The 20483-nt window shown below is 46.3% G+C and overlaps 1 protein-coding gene across 6 annotated transcripts in view; it reads left to right on the forward strand.

Moving 5' to 3' along the window:
• The first annotated feature begins 869 nt into the window (after positions 1 to 869).
• Positions 870 to 20483, forward strand: part of SMARCD3 (SWI/SNF related, matrix associated, actin dependent regulator of chromatin, subfamily d, member 3) — a 106995-nt gene continuing 87381 nt past the window's right edge. Inside the window, exons 1-3 of one of the 6 annotated variants that reach the window (XM_054191619.1) lie at positions 1688 to 1968; positions 2757 to 3011; positions 4604 to 4781. The gene's annotated coding sequence lies outside the window, so the exon portion shown is untranslated. Of the gene's footprint in view, positions 948 to 1205; positions 1221 to 1687; positions 1969 to 2756; positions 3012 to 3066; positions 3340 to 4603; positions 4782 to 20483 lie in introns of those variants that run through there. The other 5 variants (XM_054191623.1, XM_054191624.1, XM_054191620.1 and 2 more) reach the window with 5 other exon arrangements.

The raw sequence follows: 20483 nt of genomic DNA on the forward strand, positions 1-20483 counted from the left end.
CCTGGCACTTACACGATCTTCTCCACACAGACGCTAAACTGTTTCTTCCAGGATGGTCAAAGGTGGCAGTTTCCAGATTACAGTTAACACAAAAACTCATTTTCCATTTCCAAGTGTTTTTCTAGTGCAAATAGCTGTGGCAAAAAGCTTGAAAATGTGACACACATGAAAAAATGCAGACTGAAAAAGCTGAAGGCACATAAATATATAGCCCCATTCAAAAATACTGCGAGAGACATAAATCCACCTAATAATCTTTACAAGATTTTATTTAATCTTTTAGACTTACACACTTTTTGAGCGCTCAGAGTTGGCAGAATTTCTTGGCTTCTGCTCACCTAATACTCCTTTTAAACTGAGTTGTTTCCTTTCACCCCTTTCTCAGATCCTTGGAGCATCACGCAAAGTTACTCACTTTCAGCACTCAGCCCGTACGAACTCCCTTCCTCATCCCTCTTGGCTTGCTGTGCTTCTTCCACTTCACTCAAACTCTCTTCAGTACTTCTTCAAATCAATCTTTGAAAGTGTACGCCATAAATATCTTCCACTGGATATTCACAAAATATTTTTCCTTTTCTTTTCCCGTGACAATTGTCACAGTACAGCAGACTCGTGGTCCACCAAACCCAGCGTCCACGTCCCCCCAGGAGTTACTTGGCTCCTTCAGAGAGCACACAGATATGCAAATACAGGATAACAGCGCTTGGTACAGGCCAGTTTGGAGTTTGAAATATCACACACGCTGCAAAGCTCCCCCCAGGCCCTCCCCCGACACCCGCTAGTGCTGTTCATGTCACCGCACAGATCCCAGGCCCGGGCAGCGCCCGCCGCCCCGCCCGGCACCGCCCGGCGACGCTCCCGCACCCGGCCCCGGGCTCTGCCGCGGCCGGGCGGCCCCGGTGGCGGCCGCACCCTCCCACCGGCACCGGCACCGGCCCCGCCGCCAGGTGGGTCCGCGGGGCGGAGCGGGCGGCCGCCGCCACCGCTGCCAGATGGGCCGGGGCTTTGTGGCGGAGCCCGACCCGCCTGACGGCCGGGGCCGGACAGAGCGGGGCCGGGGCCGCTCCTGCCGCTGCCGGGCGGGCGGGCGGAGGCGCTGTGGCGGCGGGTTAGGGCGCTGCGATAGTAACGGGGGCTGTGGCGGCGGGTGAGGGGCGCGGTGGCGGCAGGGGGCGGTGGCGAGTGAGGGGCGCTACGGCAGCGGGAGGGCGACGCGCTGGGTGAGGGCCGCTGTGGCGGCGGGGGCTGCGGCGGGTGAGGGGCGCTCTGGAGGCGGGTTGGGGAGCTATGACGGGGGGCTCTGGCGGCGGGTGAGGGGCGCCGGGTGGCGCGGGGGGCTCTGTCGGCGAGTTGGAGCGCTGTGGCAGTGAGGGGGCTGTGGCGGGCGAGGGGAGCCGTGGCGGTGAGGGGGGCTGTGAAGGGGCTGTGGCGGAGAGGGGAACTGTGAGGGGGGACTATGGCGCCGGGGCTTGGTGGTGGCAGGGGGCTGGGGCACGCTGTGGCGGCGGACCCGCATCCCGTCCGACTCTCTCCCGAGCCCGCCCCGGACGCCGCCGGCGGGCGGGAGCGAGCTTTCCAGAGACGGCAGGGTCGGGAAAGGTGCGGACACTGCCCCCGCCCGGCCGCGGGAGGAGCTCCGCGCCGCGCCGCCCCCGCAGGGCTGGGAAGCGGGCGCAGTGGCCGTGGCTACGCCGTGCTCTCGTCGCCGAAGCGGCGTTAAAACGGGGTCGGTGGGAGCGCGGCGGAGACGGAGGAGCGATCGTTCTCGCACCGAGACGCTCTGCCCCGGCGCTGCGGGCAGCCCGTCCCGGCACCGCGCTGCCGCTCCTGCGCGGGCGGCGAGCGACGCGCTCTTTGCAGACGGTCCCTGCGCCGCTCTCTGCAGCGCCGCGCAGGCGCCCGGCACTGGGACGGCGGCCCCGGCGCGAGCGGGAGAGCGGCGCGGCGGGGAGGAGCATGGACGGGACGGTGAGCCTTGCCCCGAGTCCCGCCGCCCCGGGCTGCCGCCCGCTCGGCCCCGCGGCGGCACTTGCCGTGGCCTTGCCGCGGGCAACCTGCGGGAGCTCTGGCTGCGGGACACCTGCGCCCGGGCACTGCCCCCCGCCAGCGGCACCTCCGGGCTGGGCGCGGACCCCGGGCACTGGCGCTGCCGCCGCCCCGGACCCCGGGAAACGGGCAGAGTCCGGCCAGCGGGCCCAGGGCCGCCGCTGTGCCGCCCGGCCGTGCCCCCTCCCGTGTCCCCTTCCGCGGCGCTCCGCTGCCGCCGCTCGGCTCCCCATGGAGCCGGGGGCTGGAACCCCCCGACGGCTGGCGCGCCGCTCTCCCCCTTCTTCCCGTCGGACTCGGCCCCCGCCGGTTGTCCCAGCGTGTGCTCCCGAATCGGCCCAGCAGTGGTGGCTTTGCTGCCGTGCAGGGACTCAGCTGGCCCGCAGAGGCAGGCAGAGAGGGGAAGCCCAGTACTCATTTACCACTCCAAAAAGTGGACTGCAGGCCCTCTTGGGCTGAATTTCCTGGGGGAGACACCAGCCCTCGTCTGGAGTGGCCCAGCCTACCCTGGCATGGTCCTCTGGAGAGGAGGGTCCTCTTCTTAACGCCCTGTCCCTGGAGACACTCCACGCCCCACTACTGTCCTGCGACTAACTGACAGCAGTCTCCAGTGCTCCAGGAAAAAAATAACCTTCATGCAGGCAATAGCACCTTTTGAGAGAGAGTATTTGTCTTGCTCCCTCTAAGCTGCCCCTCATCTTTGTTTTCAGAGGGAGATGCATAGTCCCAGATACTCTGTCAGGACACACTGATCCGTATCTGTAGGAGACTAATGCTCTGCATCGCCTTCCAGAAGATCTTGACTTCGCATACAGGCAGACCATCTCAATTGGGCACCACAAGCTTGTTGCTGGAGATTGCTGCTTCCTCCCTCCTGGTACCTGAGGCCTGAACTCTTCCGTTTCCTCTATCAGCATGGCCTGTGGAGAGACCCTGTCTGCAAGTTGCTGCTGGGAAAGACTGAGGTAGAAATTGAACGGAGGACTGAGGAGAAAGCAGGATTACTCAGCAGTTAGCATGATCTGGGGGTGTATTTGTGCGGTACCCTGGTCTAGTGGTGTCAGTACTACCCTTCTTGGAGGGACTGACTTCATACTACTGCCCATCCAGGGGAGTCCTGCAGCTTCTGAAAAGAACCAGTTCCTTGGCGCTGCATCAGGCGCAATCAACAGCCTACTGTTTACCATGGGGACACCACCATGAGAAACCAGCCCTTCTTCCCTGGCAGAATCCCCTGCCCTCTCTGTGAGGAAGAAACTCCCAGCCTGGCCTTGCCCCTGAGGCAGGGTGAGGGTGAGATTCATTGTCAGCCTGCGGTTGCCTCCTTTTCCACAGTGCTGTAGTGATGTTTCTTTCTGTACCTCATGCACTCTCCTGGCCCAGCCCTTCTCACTTGCACTGCCTCCATTGCTGTGTTTTGCCTCAGCCACTGCTTTCCCGGAGTCTGTCCTTCCTTGACTTTAGCTCTATTTTAGCATAATTCACCATGATCTTCTTTCTGCCCTTTGTTCTTCCCTTGTTTTGACCCTGCTAGACTTCAAGCCTTGTTACTGTCCCCAGTGGAGTTGTCTGCTCTTGTGTGGACCAGAACTGCCTAGACTGGTGCGGTCATGCTCATATTTCCCTGTCTTGCCTGTCCATTCTTTGAGCAGTTGCTTCTAACTGCGTGACTAGGTATGAGCTTACACCTGTGAGTGCTGGTGTTCACATCTGTTCTTTACTTCATCAGCTACAGTAGAGAGCTGTTCAGAAGCAGCAGTGCTTTGTATACACAGGTGCAGCTGGCTTAGCTCTTCCCAAGGAGCAGCTCCCTTTCCCTTCTTACCCCGGCTCATCTCTGGGACCTGCCGTGCATATGCAGACACTGAAGCTGCCTGACGATACTGTAAATCTGTGGAATCATTAGTTCTCCCAGTCTGCAACACTCTCGCCATCCTACCAGGACAGCTAACAATTCCTGATGAAATGCTAGAGTATTCTGATAGCCTTTAAGGATTTGATTTTTTTAAGAATGAAAGCAAGCTCACTTGGTTAAAGTGTCTGAACTGGCCTTCTTTCCCAAGGGTTACCAGAGACATCTGATGGTAGAAGCATCTATGCAAGAACATCTGTGTAAGAAGATACTATTGCTTCTTGGTTAGGCCAGGCAAATTCCAGGGATCCCTTCCAATCTTCACCACCCTATGCTTCAATGTGTTGACAGGTTATAGGCAAGTGGTGTACTTTCTTAATTTTTTTTCTCTAGTCTCCCCACATACAAGCTGGCTCCCTTCTGTAAGTTGAATAGCCTGTAAGGATGGCCTAGTGCCTGGGCAAAAGTACTGTCTTGGCAACATGGACATACATCTGTGTGCAGTTGTCTGTAGAGAAGTCCCTAATCACTATGTCAGTTGCATCTTTTCTTTCTTGCTTTTTACCTCTTTTTTTTGTTTATTTTGGGGTTTTTTTTAAGTTGTGCTGCTTATGAAGTGTCACATGGGTTGGTGCTGTTTTAGGAAATTTTAATTTATATTGTATATTACTTCCGTTTCACTCACTACATACTTATTCTTTTCAGAGCTGGATCCAAATGCATCCTCAGCCTGCTGTCTTTGACCTGAAGCAGGAACAGCTCTATGAGAATATCTGCTACTAATTCATCATGACGTAATACCTGGTCTCCTGCCCCATCCTGTTTCTTCTTGGTCTATACACATGAGACTCTGCGTGTTCATCAGCCACCTAGTCTGGTACAGGTAGGTTTTATCCCTTCGAAAAATGACCTGTTCTAGGTGGGAAGAATGTGTCTGTGACTTGTATTGGGACTGGAAAACGTTTGCCTTTGGTCATACGGGAAATGTTATTTTGTGAAATAAGCCCTGAACTGGCTGCTTGCTATTGTGTGCCTAAGCTCATCCTTTTACTAGCCAACTACTTCTGTGATCGTTTCTGCTAGTGCTGGCAGGCAGGTGCTGATGAGGCAGAGTAGACTGGCTCAGAGCAATTAATGTTAGAGAATGCAGTTGCGAAGGGCAGGCCTAATAGAGGAAAGAATGAAGAGGAGTAGTAGTAGCAGGTATTCTTTGTGGTAATTCATTGCTCCATTAGCTACAAGTAAATGTGATTAGTTCTTGTCAGATGGTTATTGATTTGTAGGGTTACCATGCTTCTCACAGCAGGTTTAAATTAGCATGGTAAACTTCCCAGCTGGTAGACTTCTCCAGTACCTGCTGCTGTTGGATATGCATTGGTCATCTTCACGATAAGGGACTAAAATCTGCCACTCAGGTCTTTATTTTCTACCATTAGTTCTATTCTTCTTGTTGCTTCCACTGGTGAATATCCACCTGTTTCCATCTGTCTTTTTTCCCAGTCAGTACACACTATGCCTGTAAGGGACTTTGTTTTTCCCACAACTGGATCAGTGCCTTTTCACCTCTTACAGCCTGCACAGGTCACTTCACTGGTAGCGCAAATTGTCTGGTAGAAGAATACATTCCATTTTGCGTTGGAAATAAATAGCCTAGGTTATAACTTTTTTAATATTTTAAAACAAATTAGGCTTGTTACTGTCATCTGATTTTAACAACTGTATTGCCTAGCCTGGTGCAGCGCAGTTATGTACTTTGCCCAGTGCCTGCTACGAAAAGCCAGTGCTGGCATTTTGCTTGCGGCTGAGCTAGGGAAGGTCTGTTACAGAGACATACCAGTACTTGTCTACCAATCATAACTTACACGAATTTAGGAACTGTGTTGCACTGAGCCAGACCAAAGTATCCTGTCTCTGACTAGTAATGGATATGTGGAAAAGGAATAGGAAAATGAGGCAAATGCTGAGTCTTTTTTTTTTTTCCTTCCACATACCTTTTAAGTTTTTGCAGCCATGTAATTATGGAGTCAGCAGTTTGGAGTAAACAGCGTTTGAAAATCCCCCAGATTCTTAGATCTGCCGTTTCAATGTTGGAAGGAGTTGTTCCAGTTTTCTGTGATTGGCTTTTCCGTGATTATGTTTTCTGTCACTCTTCTGTCCTTTTCTGTTTGGTTAAATTTTCTCTTGGACTTTGACTACAGGGAGGACTATAGGACCATTCACTTTGGCATATTCCTAAAGGTAGTGGGTACCTGTATCCAGCTCGCAGCTGTTGCTGAGTAAGGGTCTGTCTTTTAGAAAGGCAGTTTGGTAGTTCTCCTCATTCAGGTTCCACATGACAGAAGACATAGAGGTATTTGGCAGAGGGAGAGATCAGACAAAAAGGGGGTGACTGCAGATGCTTGGCAAAAGAAATTGGAAGTAAGGACAACGAGAATAATAACCTGCTAAGCAGGATGCTTTTGTGATTTTTTTTTTTTTTTTTTTTTTTTTTTTACTTGTTTTTGCACTTGTGGATGATGTTGGGTTCAAGATGACCACGGGATGCCAGGAAGCAAATGTGGCAAAAGGCTTTTTCTAGTTGACATCTAAGAAAGTTTCTTTCTTCTTCAGTTCTGACACCCCATTCCATTTCCTTCCATTCTTGTGACTATCACATGCCATGTTCTCTATGCTAACTTGTTAAGAACCTGTTGATGTTAATGTGGAATATGTTTGCTAACGTATGTTACTAACCCTTGCTAGAATCAGAAGAGTGTATGTATTAAAACTGCTTTAACTTTTTGATGAAAGGTAAGGTGTTGACTTTAACCTTCAGTACTCTTAATCACTTGGAGCTCACTCTTCTTTCAGTGCAATATTGTCACAGTGGTTTCCAAACAGAACGCTTGGGCTAAAACCTGGAGTTTGCTGGTCTCTCCTTAAATTGAATAGCATTCCAGAATGCTTCTCTGTAAAGGTGTAGTTTGAGGAATTGAATGGTTCTAAATTTAAAACGTAAAGGATTAAGAGTTCTGGTATGATACCACAGGAGTTATGCAATTTTTTCATTTATACAGAAGTGTCCTAAGGGCATAGAAACAAGCAAATAACTACAACTTGCATGCTTTTTCTTCTGCCCCACGGAGTTATTGCTGTGTTCTCCATACTGCTTTCATAATGTAGACAATGGCTAGTAGGTCTTGTTGAGGAAATGTTACTCGGAGGTCATCAAGTGAGGTATGTCTGATTTTCATGAATTGAAAGCCTGAGATGCCCTGTCCAACGTTTCTGATAATCACTGAGTAAACATGAAAGTAACGGTGATATGGTCATTCTTGTACCTGGATATATTGATAGCACTAGCACTACAATGCTGGAAAGGGTCCCATGAATTTTATGGAAAGCTGTTTTGATCTTCTTTCCATTTTTTTAAAAATCTCTTTATTCATTGGTTCCAGTGTTGGAGAGGCAAACTCCCCATCTTTTCCTCTATGGCCTCTGATAGTCCAATAGCCTTTACTATTTTGTACTCTTGTCGTAATGATGATGTCTGTATTTGTCTATGGTAGTTTTCCAAAGCTAGGGGTAGAAACCGTTCTCTTTGAACATAACCACCACCATGGCTTAAATGAAGCCCTTAGCTAGACTGAAGAGTTTGCCTGGTCCAAGAATGTCAGTTTCAGAGTCTAATCAACATTGTGTATCTTACTTTTTACCCTGAAATTTGGCACACTTATTCTCTGCCTGTGAATGAATTTTAAAAGGATTTGTTTAAAGGCAGTTCAGCTCCTTTCAAGATCCTAAACTGCAGAGAAGAAAATACAATTTACCAATCATATTTTTTTTAATTTTATAGCCACAGCTATTGCACTGAAGTGGGAAATCGTATAAACTTAACTTTTGATAAGCGTGTGGCCTTTGATTTGCAAACGTGTTTTTGATGATGTGAAAGAAATTAGACTTCATTTGGTGAAATTGCAAGGCCTAACAAGGTCTGACATTCAAAATTTATAAATCCATGATTTTTAAAATTTTAAACCAGTCATTTTTCCCTGGCAGAATATGTCTGAATCATGGCAACTGCAGAATTTACAGTTAAAAGGTGATGTCTGTATGGAGAGCAAGAGCTGCGTTTGCAGCTGTTAGGTCAGTGAGGAATGATTTTTAAATGTAACTTGTAGATAATTTTTTAAAGCTTTCCATTTCCATGGTAGAGAAGGGACTTACTGTAAGGTTACTTAAGGTTTTTTTAATTCTTTTTTTTTTTTCTTCTTTGAGATCATAAGGATAACCACACAGTAACTGAGCTGGCTGGTATGCTGATCAGGCTCTATGTGGACAGTGGCCGGTACGAGTAGATGCAGGAAAAGGTGCAAAGCTCAGTCAGTGTGTGGTTCATAGAACGATAGAATGGTTTGAGTGGGACCTTCAAAGATTATAGGGTCTCACCACCCTCATCATAAAAAAAAAACATGTTCCTTATGTCCAATCTAAACCTACCCTCTTTCAATGTAAAACTGTTGCCCCTCGACCTATCCCTGCAGGCCTTGATAAAAAGTCTCTCTCCATCTTTCTTATAAGCCCCCTTTAAGTATTGAAAGGCTGCAATAAAATTTCCTCAGAGTGTGAAGAACCCCGACTCTCTCAGCCTTTCTTCATAGCAGAGGTGTTACAGCCCTTTGATAATTTTCATGGCCCTCCTCTGGACCTGCTTCAGCAGGTCCATGTCTGTCTTGTACGGTGGACTGCAGAGCTGGATACAGGTGGTGTCTCACCAGAGCAGAGTAGGGAAGAATCGTCTCACTTGACCTGCTTGCCATGCTTCTTCTGATGCGATTGGCTTTCTGGGCTGCTAGCACACACTGCTGGCTTATGTGTAATTTTTCATCTACCAATATCCCCAAGTTCTTCTCTGCAGAGCTGCTCTCAATCAATTAATCCCCCAGCCTGTACTGGTAATGGTGATCACCCTGACCCAGGTGCAGGACCTTGCACTTGGCCTTGTTGAACTTTATGAGGTTCACATAGGTCCCTTCTCTCTAGCCTATCAACTGCACCACTCAGCTTGGTGTCACCTGCAAACATGCTAAGGGTGCCCTCAATACCACTATCTATTTATTTATCTATCTACTCTGAGGGTGGCTAGACACTGGAACAAGTTGCTGAGAGAAGCTGTGGATGCCTCATCCCTGGAGGTGTTCAAGGCCAGGTTGGACGGGGCTTGGAGCAACCTGGGCTGGTGGGAGGTGTCCCTGCCCAGGGCAGGGGGTGGCACTGGGTGGGCTTTAAGGTCCCTTCCAACCCAAACCATTCTGTGATTCTATGATTCTGTGTCATTAATAAAGATATTGAACAGTACCGGTCTTGATATGGACCCCTGGGGGACACCATTTGATACTGATCTCCATTTGGACATGGAGGTAGCAGCTATTTAAAGACGTTTTTCTTAGAGCACAAGAACTATTAATTCCCATGTGCAAGAAATCATGTGAGGAAGGTGGGAAACCAGCACGGCTAAGCAATGACCTCCTGGTCAAACCGAAACTCAAGAGGGAAATGCATAGGCAGTGGAAGCAGGAACACGCATCCTGGGAATAATATAGGGATACTGCCCAGGAATGTGGCGATGGGATCAGGAAGGCTAAGGCACAACTGAAGTTAAATTTGGCAAGGGATGTGAAGAATAGTAATAAGGGTTTCTACAGGTACGCTAGTCAGACAAGGAAGACAAAATAAATTGTACCCTCCAATAAATGTGGTGAGGAATCTGGTGACAACAGACGTGGGGAAGGCTGAAGTACTCAACAGCTTTCCCCCCCTCAGTTTTCACTAGCAATCGCTCTTCCCAAATCTCTTGAGTCCCTGAATCTCAAGGCAGGGACTGGGGGGAATGAAGTCCCACCCATCGTAGGAGAAGATCAGGTTCTAGGCCATCTGAGGAACAGAAGTCCATGGGACCTGATTAAATGCATGCCAGGGTCCTGAGGGAACTGGCCGATGGTGAATCCTATCTCTCCCCAGTAATCTGTATTCATCAAAGAACATCCTGCGATGGTAGAAGCCAAAGTCCTGGTGTCAGCAGCAGCCATGAAGCCAGATGTTGATCTGTGTGATCATAGTTGTTTACAGATTAATGGATCTTATGGCTAAAAGAGACTTGTGGATCACCTGACACCTGTATTTTACTGAGCACTAACGGACTTCCATCTGTCCTTACTGTGGGCTGTATACCTTCCAGAAAGACAAACCGCAGTTTGGTTAGCTATTGTAAATTAAAAATGGAATACAGTGCCTGTAGAGCCTCTATCAGTGGAGGGTTAAGAACTTAGACAAATATCTGTTAAGAAGGGTTTTGGGTGGTCAATACTGACTTGGGGCAAGGAAGGATTTGAAGATCTTCTAATGGCCATGCTAGCCCCTCTACTTTGATTCTGTAAATATCTTGTTTGTGACAGCTAGACTACCCTGAGGGCAGGGGGTGGAGGTTTTAGCAGCGTGAGCTGTGCCTATGTAGGAGAGTCACTGTAACTGCCTGTTAGGAGTGGGATTCCCCCCACCCCTCCCCGCTCCATGCTCCTAACTGACATGTGCTGTGTGGTGACGATTTGTGGCGTAGTTTGTCTCATGACGGCTTTTCTCCACTGGCTCTTGTTCTGTCTTTTTTCTATTTAATTTAAAAGCTTTTATCAATTGGGATTTTGTGAATGTTTGTACTTACATTGAACGTACTTAAATGTCATCATCACGTTCATCTCTCAACTTTGTTTAGTTCATTAAACATGTTGTATTATTTAAATCTTTCACAGACAACATTTTTCAAACTTCTGAATTGTTTTTGGCGCTACTTTATTCAGTGTTCTGACATGGACTTCTCTAGTGATTGAAGTATATAGAGAAAATCATCCTACTATCCTTGCTTCCCCCTTCATAAATCCAAGGGTTCCTTTGGCTCTCTTTGCCACAGTGTGGCACAGGTAATTCAGTTTGAGTTGTTTTCCCATTGTGGTCCCTACTTCCTTTTCAGATTTTCCACTCTCCAACCAAGACATTGCTTTAGGGGGATGTTTTCCATTCTTCATTCTTAGATCGGTCCTTGCCTTTAAACACACACTTTGAATGAATCCATCTTAATAAGATGTCTTGATCCAACAGTTCAGTCCTGCACTCCAGTTCATTAGAGGTGACTTTTTATTAATTTCCATGTGCTGAATGACACTGTTGAATGTTGTCTGATGAGTTACTAACCCTCCCTGTAAAGGTACCTTCACTTTTGATTACATTTACTGTTTAATTTGTGCCAGTAAATTGGGGACATTATTGATATTTCATAGCGCTTATTTGTAATCAGAAAAATCTAATAATACCCAGTCATCTCTCTAGAATGGTCTTTCAAATCCCTCATGATTAATGCTAGGCAATAAGCTGCCCATCACAGAAGGATCCTGTTAGTTTCCAGTAGTGCCTGGCTTTTGTTCTGTGGGCTTTGTTCGTTATAAACTTTCTCATTGTTCTCTTAATATTTAACATTACAGCTCTGGATATTCTTGTATGAATGAAAGAATCTAGTCCTGGGGTCTCTGTATATAGTTTATAAGTAATTCTGGTGCCATTTTTGTGCTTGGTAGTCCAGATCTAGCTTTGGAAGGAAGCAAACCAGTGGGCACTGCCAAGAATGCTATCACTAGGTCTCCCTGGGATCCACTGGTATGCATAGACCAGCTAGGGCCCAAGGCAGTGTGGTGGAACATGTGAGACATCTGCTGTCATAACTTTTCTGTGGACTATCTGGTACTTCTTCTCTCTGCCATCCTCTGAAGCATACAGTGGTATGTGGCCATTTGACATGTAAAGATTTTGCTGTGTGGCTTACAAGGTCAAGAAAAACTTAAGGTCTTCTTTCTTAAGGATGCTCCTTACCTAGTTGACCCCTTTCTACATCTTCAGTGTCTCTCGGCAAGTCCTATGCCAGTTAGTGCCCCAGGCTGACTATTCTGCATGAAAAAGCTTTTGTTGATTTTGAGTTTGTTGCCCTCTGGTCCTCTAGCTCTTCTGTTACAAGATAACGTGCTCCTGGTTTTGTCTCAGTGCTAATCTTAATTCTGTACGTTTTCCTACCCCCCTGCAATTCTGCACATTTTCCTACCCCCCACCAAGCACTCTTTTTTTGCGGTTCCTCTTCATAAGAGAATTCTTTTGTACCTAGTCTTTCCATGTGTGTGTCTTTATTAATTCTGCTGTATACTTTTTGGAGATGTGACCAGCACTGGCTGCAATATGATAAAAGCAGGAGAGAACTGATGACTGATACCATGTTCTGTAATATCTTCTGTCAGGCTCTTCATAACTCCTTCAAATTTTATTTTCAGAGTGAATGCTTCTGGCAAGCACTGCAGCCATCCTCATCTGTTAGTATATTTAACACTGTCAATTGCACGTGAAGTTGTAATTAGTGGAGTCCTGTCTCTTGTTCAAACATTGGCATCTAAGCATGCCATTGCAGATAAGGAGTCAGCATTTCTTCTGTAGAGGCAAATGGTACCCCATGGGTCTGTTAGGTTCCTATTCTATTATCTGTTATCTGTTGTGCCCCTTTTTTATTAGGATTAAAATTCTTTGACGGGTCATGTCAGTAAGAGTGGGCCTGTCAGTGTATTGTACTTAAGTGTTTTGAAAATGCTCTCAGGAAGGTTTCTAAAGAATGTAAAAGCATAAAAACACAAAAGGGAAGCATATAGTCAATAAGGAAAATTCCTCATAAGCAGTAAGGGAAAGTAGGAAGGCACAGAATGGTTGGGGTTGGAAGGGACCTCTGGAGGTCATCTTGTCCAGCTCCCCTGCTCAGGCAGAGCTGGATGCCCAGGACCATGTTCAGGCAGCCACTGAACATCTCCAAGCTGGGAGACTCCACAACCTGTCTGGGCAACCTATTCTAGTGCTCAGTCACCCTCACTGTAAAATAGTGTTTGCTGATGTGCCAAGGGAACCTCCTGTGTTGCGGCCCACTGCCTCTGGTCCTGTCACTGGGCACCACTGAAAAGAGCCTGGCTGCATCCTCTTTGCGCTCTCCCTTCAGGTATTTATATACATTAATAAGATCCCCTCCAAGCCTTCTCCTCTCAAGGCTAAACAGTCCCAGCATTCTTGGCCCTTCCGCATAGGGGATATGCTCCAGTCCCTTCATCATCTTTGTGGCCCTTTATTGGACTCTCCTCCAGTATGTCCGTGTCTCTCTTGTGCTGGACAAGCGCAGCCCTGGGCACAGTATTCCTGCTGTGGTCTCGCTAGTGCTGAGCAGAGGGGAAGGATCACCTCCCTTGACCTGCTGGCAGTACTTTATCTCATGCAGCCCAGAATACCACGCACCTTCTTTGCAGCAAGGGCATGCTGCTGGCTGGTCTTCAACTTGGTGTCCATGAGGACCCTCATGTCCTTTTCTGACAAGCTGTTCCAGCTGAGTGGCCCCCAGCATATACTGGTGCCTGGGGTTGTTCCTTCCCAAGTGCAGGATTTTGCACTTCCCTTTCTTGAACTTCATGAGGAAATCTTAAGCGTATGCAGAAAGTGAGAGTACACCTCTTTTTCATTAAGTTTATGCCGGCAGGACGTTTTCAGTGCAAAGGGGATAATAAGTAAATGGAGGAAGTGCTAAAGAAAACCACACAGAGACACAAACCTGCTAGTCAAGGGATAATGGATACAAAAACCAAAAGTATACTTTCACTAATTGACGAGCCATTAAGAAACTACAGGCATAACTTTGGAGACGACTAACCTGAACTAGTGGAATCCCTGGTCCCTGGAGCTGCTGGAGGTGGTGGCTGCAGAAAACAAATAAATGTTCAGTTTCTGTAATGGAAGGAGTGCCTTTTTGGTTCCCCGTTGGTGATCAGTGTATGATGAATGATTTCTAAACAGGTAAATAATGAAGCAACATAATTAGCCGATAATGTGACATTATTCAGTGCAGTAGAACCTAAACCTGTCTCTTAAGATTGGGGAAGAGTGTTTCAAAACTGGATAATAACATGGCAGAATAAATTTAAGGTTGATGAATTCATAGGTAAAGTGGGTAGAGAAAATAAGCCCAGCAATACAGCAACATTGTTGTCAAAATTATCTCTTTTGGCTCAGGAAAGAAATCTTAGCATCTTTATAGATAGTTCTCTGCAAACATGAGCTTAGCAGAAGTGATTCAAATGGAAAATTCGATACTAGATATTACAGGAAAAGAATTAACAAAACTGAAGTTATTGTTATAATAATGTATAAATCCATGGTTCAGCTATGTCCTGAAAAGTGAATGCAGTTCTGTGTCCCTTAAGATAAGTAAAACTAGAAGAATTCTAGAAAAAGTGATAAGGATAGTGAGAGGTGGAGAGGTTTCCATCAGAGGAGGTATGTGAGAATTCTTTACAAAAATGATAGATGAAGGTGACCAGTCACCATGGAGGAAAGGCAGGTTGCTATTTATAGAACATACGGACATAGGATGAAATTATCAGACAACAGTCTTAAAACAAACACAAAGGTTTGGTGGTTTTTTTTCAGCTCATACCAAATTAGATTGTAGCATTTATTACTAAAAGATGTTTCAGCTGTCTATGGTGTAGAGGGGTTCAAACACAGGTATTAGAGAAGTCCATTGCTCGCTATTAAATGTGGTAGTTCAGGCTCAGGATGTTAGTAAACCACAGCTGTTAGAAACTGGAAGGCCTTACAAGGGGAATACATATGTCTTGTTTTTTGCAATAATAGTGTTGTGGGTATGGTGCTCTACCCATATCGTAAAAAAGTTTTAATGTACAGGGTATGTTTATTACAATACCTGATATAGTTGTAAAAAAGAAAATCACAAGATTTTATTTTTTTAATTTTATTTCTTATAGTCTTTTTTTGAGCATCTGGTACTAACTGTTGGCTAAGTGGAGCTGATGGTGTGAGAAATGTGAATTTTTCCACAGTTTTGTTTTGCTTTTTTTCCACAGTTTTGTTTTGTTGAGGATAATAAATGATAAAAGCTTCTTTTATTCCAGGTGTCAGTCATTGTTGTTAAACAACTTTAAAGGAAAAAAAGAAAGAGGTTAAATAGTTCAGCTGAAACTCCTTTCCCCATCTTTGACTTTGCTATTTCTTTCGTGTATTAGCCCTCTGAACTATATAGGCTTCCTGTGCCTGTATGAGTCTTTTGTACTGATTTAAAATTGAATATAAACATACTTTGTTTATATTTATAGAGTATACTTTGGATGGGAAGAAAAGTGAAGATAGAACTTTTTTTGAAAATAGATTTTCACCAAAAGGAAGTAAAACTTCAGAAGCCCAATTATGTTTTTCTTAGTAAGTCATGTAGTGGGTGTTCTGCATGGTGTGGGTAGATGGGGTCCTTGGAAGCAGGTGGTAAATTTAGGGTTTTCTTTGAGTTTCCTGCAAGGATGAAGGTGCCTTGGAAAGAAGCAGAACACAGATGTCTCAGATTATACCATCCAGTAGGCCTGGGTGGTATGGGGTGGGAGAGTTCCCGTTCTGGATTCACAGAATTAAGAGAAAAGTTCAATGGGAGAGTTATGCTGCTGTGTTGGGAGTGTTGTGCGTAGCAGAGTCCCCTCACTTTTAATTTGAAAAACAAACCTAGCAAGTACCAACCAAAACCACTACTTAAAAGAGAAAATTGAAATGAAACCCTCTGAAAATCTATCGCTCAATTCAGATGAAAAGAGTGGGAAATTCTCAAGTATTTTAGCAAGGATCTATCAGCACTTAATGCTACTCTGACGACTTACTTGCTGTTTAGATTGCACTGTCATGTGTGACTCTTCTTGTCTTTTCTTTCCTCTGCTTTCCCTCCTTGGGCTGGTCTGTGGAGGCCTGTTCCACACAGCACACTTGGACTCTCCTGTGCTCCATTTCTACTGCACAGGGTGTTGTTCCTGTGCAGCACTGCTCCTTGCTGGAGCTGAGAGCTAAATATTTCTTTGCATCAGCATAGTAAAGACATTTGAACGCATGCTGAAGCACTCAGCTTAGGGAAGAGTCAAAAGGCAGAGGAGCAGCGGTGGGCTGGGAAGCGGTGCTGTGAAAATGGTAGGAAAATTAGGAAAAGAATAAATGATAGAGGAAGGATTAGGGAGCTCTGGTGCATGACCAGAGTTCTGGAGGTGGGCTTCAGGGTTGTTTTGAGATGAAATGCAGATTAGGAAATGAAAAACAGCTAGCTGCAGAATATGCAAAAAGTATTGGGGAAAAGAGCTGTACATATGGAGAGCTTTCGTTATCCAGGACAGCTTATCCTCTTTTGCCTGTCTGCCACCCACTCTTGCTCCCATTGGGGGAGGTGGGGGGGGGGGAAGGTAGGAAAAGGAAATGGTGGGAAGTGGTTTCAGTTTGTTTGGGGAGAACATTTTGGCTTCGGGAAGGGAGCTGTATGTGGTGGCTGGGCAGGAGGAACCTGCCTTGACCCTGAGAACTTGGCTTTTGGAGATCCTCACTTTTTTTATTGTCATGGTATCAGAACTTGCAATTGTGGAGAGACATACTGTTATGCAAATTAGAACACACATTAATATTATGCATTGTCTTTTTGAAAGACATTTAATCCCTCAATAAAAGTATTACAAATTACGGTGGGTAATAATCTTACAGTTATGATTATATTATGAAGTACTTGCTTATTTTCTCTGTAAGTACTTCAGGTCACGTCTTATTTACAGACTTGCAGTCTAGTTCCTTCAAGCACCTGTAGGTTATTGCTGAATTTCCCCAGCTCTCCGGGCATGAGTAGAATGGACGGTGATTCTCCAGCAAAACTGGCAGGAGCCACTTGGTCGTGCTGACATAGCTCGGCCTTGAGCAGCACGCTTGTGAAGGCACCATGCCTCGACTGTACTGCCGTCTCTCACTTCTTTCTCCTGCTCAGCCAAGCGTCCTCAGTGGCTCCTTGTTTGAATGCTGAGCCTGTGTGGACAACACTCATGTGGACATGTCTTCCCTGAGAGGCTGTTGGCGCCCCACAGTTTCTCCCTTGCGTTCTGCCATTCAGCAGGGGAATAGCTCCTAGGAAGCTCGTACACGGCAGAGGCTGTATGAGACTCTGACCGAATATCCTCTCACCCCATCACATAGCGTTGTTACCATCTAATATAACTTGGCTCTTAACTCTCTGTCCTGCAACTGTTTTTCCTTCTCCTTAATCACTGACAGTGCTGATGTAGATTTTTTTTTTTTTTTTTTGTCTTGCCAGATCTGTGCTCCATCTTAAGTTCTTTCTTGTCCCAATAATTTCTTTGTACATTGTTTATGGGCCTCCTATGTCACTTTCTATTAAATGCTTTCTACGTATCTTTAACTCTTTCCTTGATTGCTTTTCCTTATCCTGGTCTTACTGTGCTTTTCTCCCCATCTTCATGTTTCTGATGACTCTGTTCTTTCTAAAGTTACCCTGACACCTGTGTTTTGGCTTTCTTCTTCATGGCTGTTTCAGGGTACCATCATCAAGTGCCACCTTGCTGCTGCAATAGCATGCATCAGTTGTACCAGGTTGTCCCTGGCTCATTCACCTGCTTTAGCTCCTGCTTTAGCTCCTGCTTGGTGTGGACAGTCTATGCGCGTTGTTTCTTCCATGTTTCTGAAGACCTTTTTAGGTTTCTTGCTTCCCAAGAGTGTACATCCCATGCAAAAAGTGGTCTGCCTGCTCTGCTTTCTAGCTCTCTGAACGCATATTTATTTATATATAATTTTTTGTTCCCAGATCACCAAATAACTTGGATAAAAGCATAGATGACTTGTCCCATCTCCTTGTGACTTATGCAAACTTAATTAGTATTCATTTCCATTTCATACTTTCTCCTGAGTCACTGACAAATATATTACATGATGTTAAGCAGACAGCAGCTCCTATCTGATGATGATTCTTCATTTAGTTGTTATGATTTAGGATTTTATCTCTTTTGACATATATGAAGTATGTGCTGTATTGATTTTTGTGGAGAGTTGAGTATTTTATTCAAAATGTTCCAGGGTACAGCAGATACCCCAACAACGTATACTTCAGTCAGAATCTAGGGTTTCGTTTAACCTGTTGAAATCCCAAGACTGTCCCTTGGGCTTTCTTGATCTTTTTTTTTCTACAAAACCCACTCTTCCTAAAGGTCCAGCACTGAGCCAGCATCGTGTAGCAATCTTGCTTTTATTCTTTTTCTGATTATACTGCATTAATCCAAATTAGTTTGTTTCAAATGCCTACAAACACAGGTATTTACAAGTGAATTTTATGGTGAATTTTCTTCAGCTTTCCCGCTTCCCGTTGTAAACATGCTTCCAATTTCTCTGCTTCTTTCTTATCTTTGAAAACATTTAAGTCATGGTTTGACATAAAAGGAATTTATTGATAAAGCTGATTAAGAGGTTCCGACTCTGCCTTGGCTGCTTATTCCTGTTTCTTGTGGTGGGGTTTTTTTTTTTTTTTTTTTTTTTGCTCCCCTGCATTGTTTTGCTGTAGCAACTTGTGAGACCTGTAAATGAGGCTCACGTTGGTTCTTAACCTGAACAGTATTCTTCACGGAATCACAGAAATTCAGAGCTGGAAGGGACCTCTAGAGATCATCTAGTCCAACTCCCCTGCTAAAGCAGGATTGCGCAGAGCACATCACTCAGGACTGTGTCCAGGCGGGGCTTGAAAGTCTCCAGAGAAGGGGACTCCACAACCTCCCTGGGCAGCCTGTTCCAGTGGTCTGTCACCCTCACTGTAAAGAAGTTTCTTTTCTCATATTTGATCGGAACTTCCTATGTTCCAGCTTGTGCCCATTACCCCTCGTCCTGTTACTGGGAACCACCGAAAAGAGTCTGGCTCCATCCTCCTTCAACCCACCCTTTAGATACTTGTCAACGTTAATAAGGTCTCCCCTCAGCCTTCTCTTCTCCAGGCTGAAGAGTCCCAGCTCTCTCAGCCTTTCCTCATAAGAGAGGTGCTCCAATCCCTCCATCATCTTTGTTGCCCTCCGCTGGACTCTCTCCAGTAGTTCCCTGTCTCTCTTGAACTGGGGAGCCCAGAACTGGACACAGTATTCCAGTTGTGGCCTCACCAGTGCAGAGTAGAGGGGCAGAATGACCTCCCTTGACCTGCTGCCCACACTCTTCCCTATGCAGCCCAGAATTCCGTTGGCTGCCTTGGCGACAAGGGCACATTGCTTGCTCATGGGTAATTTACTGTCTACCAAGACCCCCAGATCCTTTTCTTCAGAGCCGCTTTCCAGCAGGTCCACCCCTAACCTATACTGGTGCCTGACATTCTTCCTCCCCAGGTGCAGGACCCTGTGCTTGTCCTTGTTGAACTTCCTGAGGTTCTTCTCTGCCCAGCTTTCCAGCCTGTCCAGGTCACGCTGGATGGCAGCACGGCCCTCTGGGCTGTCAGCCACCCCACCCAGTTTGGTATCATCAGCGAACTTGCTGAGCGTACACTCTGTCCCCTCGTCCAGGTCGTTGATGAATACGTTAAACAATACTGGTCCAAGTATTGACCCCTGGGGGACACCACTGGTTACAGGCCTCCAACTCGACCCTGCTCCATTAATCACAACCCTCTGAGTCCTGTCACACAGCCAGCTCTCAACCCACCTCACTGTCCCCTCATCTAGTCCACACTTCCTCAGTGTCCTAAGGAGGATATTATGAGAGACAGTGTTGAAAGCCTTGCTGAGGTCAAGGTAGATGACATCTGCTACTCTGCCCTCATCCAGCCAACCAGTTATAACATCATAGAAGGCTATGAGATTGGTCAAGCATGATTTACCCTTGGTAAATTCACGTTGACCACTTCCAATCACTTCCTGCTCCTGAACGTGCTTGGATATGACATCCAGAACGAGTCGCTCCATTACCTTCCCAGGGATGGAGGTGAGACTAACGGGTTTGTAGTTCCCTGGGCCCTCCTTCCTGCCCTTTTTGAAGACTGGAGTGATATTGGCCTTCCTCCAGTCCTCAGGCACCTCTCCTGTTCTCCGTGACCTTTCGAAGATGATGGAGAGTGGCCAAGCAATAACATCTGCCAGCTCTCTCAGCACTCGCAGGTGCATCTTGTCAGGGCCCATGGGCTTATGGATGTCCAGTTTGGCCAAGTGGTCTCTAACCTTCCTCTACTGGGGAAAACTCTTCCTCTCTCCAGACCTTCCCCCTTGCCTCCAGGGTCTGGGATTCATGAGGGACAGCAGCTCTGTCCCAGTATTGCTCTGTCACTTCTAACTTGTCCAGAAATTCTTGAAATGTGAGTAAAACAAGGACTGTGGCCCAGCCAAATACAATGAGACAGTGTTCTTCAGCTGATGCTGCTCTGGGCATAATTGTTGTTCCTGGAGTTTGCTCCGCAGTTTTTTATCACAGCAACTAATTGAAGAGCAGCAGTTTACAAACACCGGTCACTTTGCAACTGTCCATCTCAGTACTCGTTAAATAGTTATGTTATTCAAAATGCTTTTGTGATGTTATGAAGTGATTTCTTGGTTTAAGTTCTGGCACCCTGCATTACAAGTGCATGAAGATGATGTGGTTTATTTGATTAACTGTAGGTGTCTACAGCTGAACTAGTTGTCATAGGTTCCTTTTACAGTGAGTAGAG

This window comes from Rissa tridactyla, chromosome 2 (genome assembly GCF_028500815.1).
Source record: "Rissa tridactyla isolate bRisTri1 chromosome 2, bRisTri1.patW.cur.20221130, whole genome shotgun sequence".
Taxonomy (NCBI): domain Eukaryota; kingdom Metazoa; phylum Chordata; class Aves; order Charadriiformes; family Laridae; genus Rissa; species Rissa tridactyla.